Source organism: Chlorocebus sabaeus, chromosome 6 (genome assembly GCF_047675955.1).
Source record: "Chlorocebus sabaeus isolate Y175 chromosome 6, mChlSab1.0.hap1, whole genome shotgun sequence".
Taxonomy (NCBI): Eukaryota; Metazoa; Chordata; class Mammalia; order Primates; family Cercopithecidae; genus Chlorocebus; species Chlorocebus sabaeus.
The window spans coordinates 30,955,755-30,961,552 of NC_132909.1; the positions used below are offsets into that span (position 1 = coordinate 30,955,755).

The 5,798-nt window shown below is 44.9% G+C and overlaps 1 pseudogene; it reads left to right on the forward strand.

The window, feature by feature from the left end:
* The first annotated feature begins 1,253 nt into the window (after positions 1-1,253).
* On the forward strand, positions 1,254-1,950 carry LOC103234407 (large ribosomal subunit protein eL15-like; annotated as a pseudogene).
* Positions 1,951-5,798: the final 3,848 nt, after the last annotated feature.

Here is a 5,798-nt window from a genome sequence, read left to right on the forward strand (position 1 = left end):
GATTTCTGGATGACCACAGGCAATCTAATAACTGTGAAGGAGCTACCTGAAAAACCCCAGGCATTCTAACGGAAGAGACTCCCAGTTGAAACCAGGCAGACTAGTGATAGAGACACCTGGGCGACCCCAGGCATTTGACTGGGAGAGGGAGAGATTCCTGGCCAATTCCAGGCAGCTTAGTGATGGAGACACTTGGGCGACTCCAGATATTTTAATGGGAGAGACTCACGGAAGAGCCATGCAGCCTAACTACAGAGACATTTAGGCAAACCCAGGCATTCTAATGGGAGAGACTCCTGGCTGACTCAAGGCAGTCTCATGATAGAGACACCAAGGTGATCCCAGGCATTCCTATGGGAGAGACTCATGGCCAATGGCAGACATTCTAATGATGGAGACATTTGGGTGACCCATGTCATTGTAATGGGAGAGACTCCTGGACAAATTCAGGAATTCTAATGATAGAGACAAATGGATGACTCCAGACATTCTAATTAAAGAGACTCCCGGATGGCCCCAGGTTTTCTAAAAATAGAGTCACCTTGGAGATGACAGGCATTCTAGTAGAAAAAGCTCCCAACAGACTACAAGCAATTTTATGACATTTTAATAAGAGAAATTTTCAGCAGATACCAGATATTCCTTCAGGAGAGACTCATGACTGACCCCATGGTCTCCTTATAGAGAAACCTCATGATCTTAGACATTTTAAAATGAAAGACACCTGGACGACCCCAGCCATTCTAATGGGAGATACTCTCTCCAACCCCAAGCATTCTAATGTGGAGACTTCTGGCTGACCCCAGCAAGTCTAATGCTACAGAGCCCTGGGTGACTCTAGGCATTCTAATGGGAGAGACTCCTGGCTGACAGCATGCAGTCCAATAATAGAGAAACCTGTGCCACCCCAGGCATTCTAATGGGAGAGACCCATGACAGAGTCCAAGCAGTCTAATCATAAAGACACCTAGGCTACCCCAGGCATTCTAATACAAGAGATTCTGGGTGACACGAGATACTATAATCATACAGACACCTGGATGACCCCAGTCATTCTAATAAGAGAGACTTTTTCACCCGACCCCAGGAATTCTAATGAAGAAACTCCTGGCCAACCTCAGGCAATCTGAAGAGTAAGACTCCTGAGTGACACCAGAAGTCACTGGAAAAATGTTTTCTAATGGAAAACATTCCCAGCCGACCACAGGCAATCTAATGATAAAGACACCTGGGTGGCCCCTTTCTGTCTGGTGGTAGCCATCAGGTAAGCCAAGATGGGTGCATGCAAGTACATCCAGGAGCTATGGAGAAAGAAGCAGTCTGATGTCATGTGGTTTCTTCTGAGGGTCTGCTGCTGGCTGTACCACCAGCTCTCTGCTCTCCACAGGGATCCCTGCCCCACCTGGCCTGATAAATGGCGCTGACTGGGTTACAAGGCCAAGTAAGCTTTCGTTATATATAGGATTTGTGTTTACCATGGTGACTAAAAACGCCCAGTTCCTAAGGGTTCATTTTACAGCAAGCCTGTCCATCATGGGGTTACCCAGCTAAAGTTTTCTTGAAGCCTTCAGTCCATTGCAGAGGAGCAAACTGGACTCCACTCTGGGGCTCTGAGAGTCCTGAATTCTTACTAGGTTGGAGAAGGTTTCACATATGAGTTTTTTGAGGTTATCCTCATTGATCCATTTCATAAAGCTATCAGAAGAAATCCTGACACCCAGTGGATCACCAAATCAGTCCACAAGCACTGGGAGATGCGTGGGCTGACATCTGCAGGCCAAAAGAGCTGTGGCCTTGGAAAGGGCCTTAAGTTCTACCACACTATTCGTGGTTCTCCCCGGGCATCTTGGAGAAGGTGCAATACTCTCCAGCTCCACTGTTACCACTAATATAAGTAAAGTTTGTAAAATTCATACCTAATAAACTGTTTAGGACAGTCATGTCTGCTTACAGGTGCAGGGGCCTTTGAAAACAGTATGCTGAGAATAGATAGGGCTCAAGGACAGTATCTCCAATTAAACTTTTAATGAACTCCCATAGGCACCAAGAAGGCGGGCAGATAAAGAAGAGCATAAAAACAAAGAACTAAGTAGAAGGTTACATCTGGGAAAAGAAAGTTTGTTTTGCATTGCATTCTTTCTGCTGACGTGGGGTTTATGGAGTATAAATAAAGTGAGGCGGAGGCTCTGGGCGCGGCCGCCATGTTCTCTGTGTGTCTTTGTCTTTTGTGTGTTCTTTCATTCTCCACCACCCCCGGCACGGACCCCAACAACAGGTGTTATTTTTCTGTTAAAACTAGTCTGCAGATTGTTTCTTGAATGCTTTGTCAAATTAAGAAAGTTAATAATGTTTGAAGAGAATAAGTGGTGGTGTATCTTGTTTCTAATAAGATAAACTTTTTTTGTCTTTGCTTTATCTTATTAGCGAGTTGTATGTCAGTGTATAAAACATACTGTGGTATAATTGGTTTAAAATAAATTCTTTAAGAGAACTGAAACTAGCCCTGTAGATTTGTCTGGTGCATGTGATAAAACCTGCAACTTGGTTGAGGTGATGGCAATGCTCTGCTGGTTTACTTTCAAGTGGCTGAGTTTTTTCAGTTTGACAGGCACAGACTTTTTAAATTGGGCTTTAGAAAATATGGGTTAGCCTGAAGAAAATTGCCTCCACCTCCATAGTACCATTTTAAATTCACATACAAAAGGTGAAAGCTTCCGATTCAGTGCCGTGGCTTCATATAGCTCAATGATTAGTGGTAGTGGTATTAACCCTGTTGTGTTTTGAAATTGAACGTGAGATAAAATTACCCTTAAAATTGGTAAGCTAGCAATGGATGCTAGAGTGGGAAGCTGGTAAGCCAGTGGCCATTAGATAAATACCTTTCAAGTGTGAGAAGTCAATCCTAAAATACTTAAATGTAATGTTAATCGATCATTATGAATCCCTTCAGTCACATTAGGGGGGAAAGTAGTTGGCTATAAGTACCTCATTCTTAGTCCAGTCAGTCTTAAAAACATCTTGGGTTACCCATTCTGTGCACTCGCATAGGCTACAGAAAAGGTCATAAGCACATGGCTTCCAACCATAGGTGTTTTCTGCAGTTACTTCTCTTGTTCCTGTCCAAACTACCCTAAAAATCCTTACCATTCCACAAAGTTGGGCCATCTCTTGTGCTCCCACTTTGACTGAGTATACCACCACATTTCATTTCTGTTTGTATCATGTCTTCCAGGACACTAGACTGTTTCCCAGGGTGGATTTGAGTGTAAAAAAAAAGGTAGACAAGGAATTGCCCAATTCTAAATTCTGACTTAAACTTAAAAACTCATTTCTCTGAACCATTTTTCTCCTATCTTCTCTAGGGGTTTCAAAGGCTCAGTTAATTGAATTCCAGGAAGCATTCATAGCAAGTTCATGCAAGTTCTTGAGACCTAAATTTCTTCACACACACGCAAAAAGATCTTAAGTCATACATTTTAATTGTGTAGAGGTTGCTCAACTAAAGGAATGTCTATTAAACTAAAAACAAACAAACAAACAAAACCCAAACACCTGGGTGATCTCAGGCATTCTAATGGGAGACAGTTTCCACCAGCCACAGACAGTCTAAGGATAGACACATCTGGGCCACACCCAGCATTTTCATGTAAAGGACTCTTGTCCCACCACGGGCATTCTAAAAATAAAGCCTACTGGGCGACAGCAAGCATTCTAATGAGAGAGACTTCTGGCTGACTTCTGGCAGTCTAAAAATAGAGACACCTGGGCGACTCCAGGCATTCTAATTGGAGAGACTCCCGGAGAGCCCCAGGCTTCTGGCAGTCTAATAATAGAGACACCTTGGAGACCCCAGGCATTCTAACAGAAAAGACTCTCCACCGACCACAAGCATTCTAATGGCAGAGACTCCTGGCTGACACTAGGCAGTGTAATAATGGAGACACCTGGTTTGCCACAGGCATTTTAATGGGAGACTCCCTGTTGACCCCAGGCAGTCTAATTATAGAGACACTTGGGCGCCCACAGTCACTATAATTGAAGAGACTTTTGGTTGATCCCAGGTATTCTAATGAAAGAGACTCCTGGACGACCACAGGCAGTCTAAGAATAAGGACACCTGGTCAAGCAAAACCAGTCTTTATAGAGACATCGTGGTGACAGCAAGCATTCTAATGGGAGACACTGCCAGCCGACCCCATTCATTTTAATGATACAGACACCTGAACGACTCAAGGCCTTTTAATGGGAGAGAATTTCAGCCAAACCCATGCATTCTAATGATAGAGACACCTGGGAGACCGCAGGCATTCTAATGGGAGAGACCTCCGGCCAACCTCAGGCAATCTAATGGGAGAGACTCTTGGCCATTCCCAGGTCGTTTAATGATAGAGACACCTGGGAGATCACAGACATTATAATGGTAAAGTCTCCTGTCCAACCCGAGAGAGCCTAATGATAGAGACAACTAGGCGATCCCAAGCATTTTAATAGGAAAGACTCCTGGACTATCCCAGGCATTGTAATGGAAGAGACTCCTGGCCAACTGAAGGTATACTAATGGGAGAGTCTTGGCTGACACCAGACTAATGATAGAGACACACGGGCGACCCCGGGCATTCTAATGGGAGAGACACTTGGCAGACACCAGACAGCCTAGTGATAGAGACATTTGGGTGACCTTGGGCATTCTACAGGGAGAGCTTCTTGCCGACCCCAAGCATTCTAATTATGGAGACACCTGCGTGACCCCAGGCATTCTAATAAAAGGTCCTCCTGGCTGATCTGAGGCAGTCTAATGATAGAGACCCCAGGAATTCTAATGGGAGAGACATTTGGCAGACCCCAGACAGCCTAGTGATAGAGACATTTGGGTGACTTTGGGCATTCTAAGGGGAGAGATTCTCAGTAGACCCCAGGCAGTCTAATGATAGAGATACCTGGGCAACTCCAGGCATTCTAATAGGAGATACCCAAGGCCGACCCCAAGCATTCTAATGAGAGACCCCAGGACAATCCAAGAAAGTCTAAGAATAGAGACACCTGGGTGACCCCAGGCATTCTAATAAGAGAAGCTCCTGGCCGACCTGAGGCAGTCTAATGATAGAGACACATGAGTGACATCAGACGTTCCATTGGACTGACTTCAGGTAGTCTAATTACAGAAACACCTGGGCGACCTCCAGCATTCTAAAGGGAGAGACTTGTAGCTGACAGAAGGCAGTCTAATGATGGAGACACCTGGTTTAATCCAGGCATTCAGATTAGAGAGACTCCTGTCTAACCCCAGGCAGTTTGATTATTAGAGACACCTGAGCAACCCCAGGCAGTCTGATAGAGAATCCCAGCCAAACCCAGGCAGTCTAATAAAAAAGACACCTAGGCAACCCGGTCATTATAATGTTACAGAAGCCCCGACGACAACAGGCATTCTAATAGACGAGACTTCTGGTGGACACAAGGCAGTCTAAGGATAGAGACAACCAGGAGACAACAGGCATTTTAAAGGTATAGACTTTTGGCCTTACCCAGGCAGTCTAATTATAGAGACCCCTCAGTGACCCTAGGCATTCTAATGGGAGAAACTCTGACCCAACCCCATCCAGTCTAATGATAGAGACACCTGGGTGACTCCAGGCATTCTAATGGGAGATACGTTCTGCAGATCCCAGGCATTCTAGTAGAAAAGACTCCTGTCTGACCCGAGACAGTCTAAGAATGAAGACACCTGGGTGACCTCAGGCATTCTAATGGGAGAGACACTTTGTTGACTTCAGGCAGTCTAATTATAGGGACAGCTG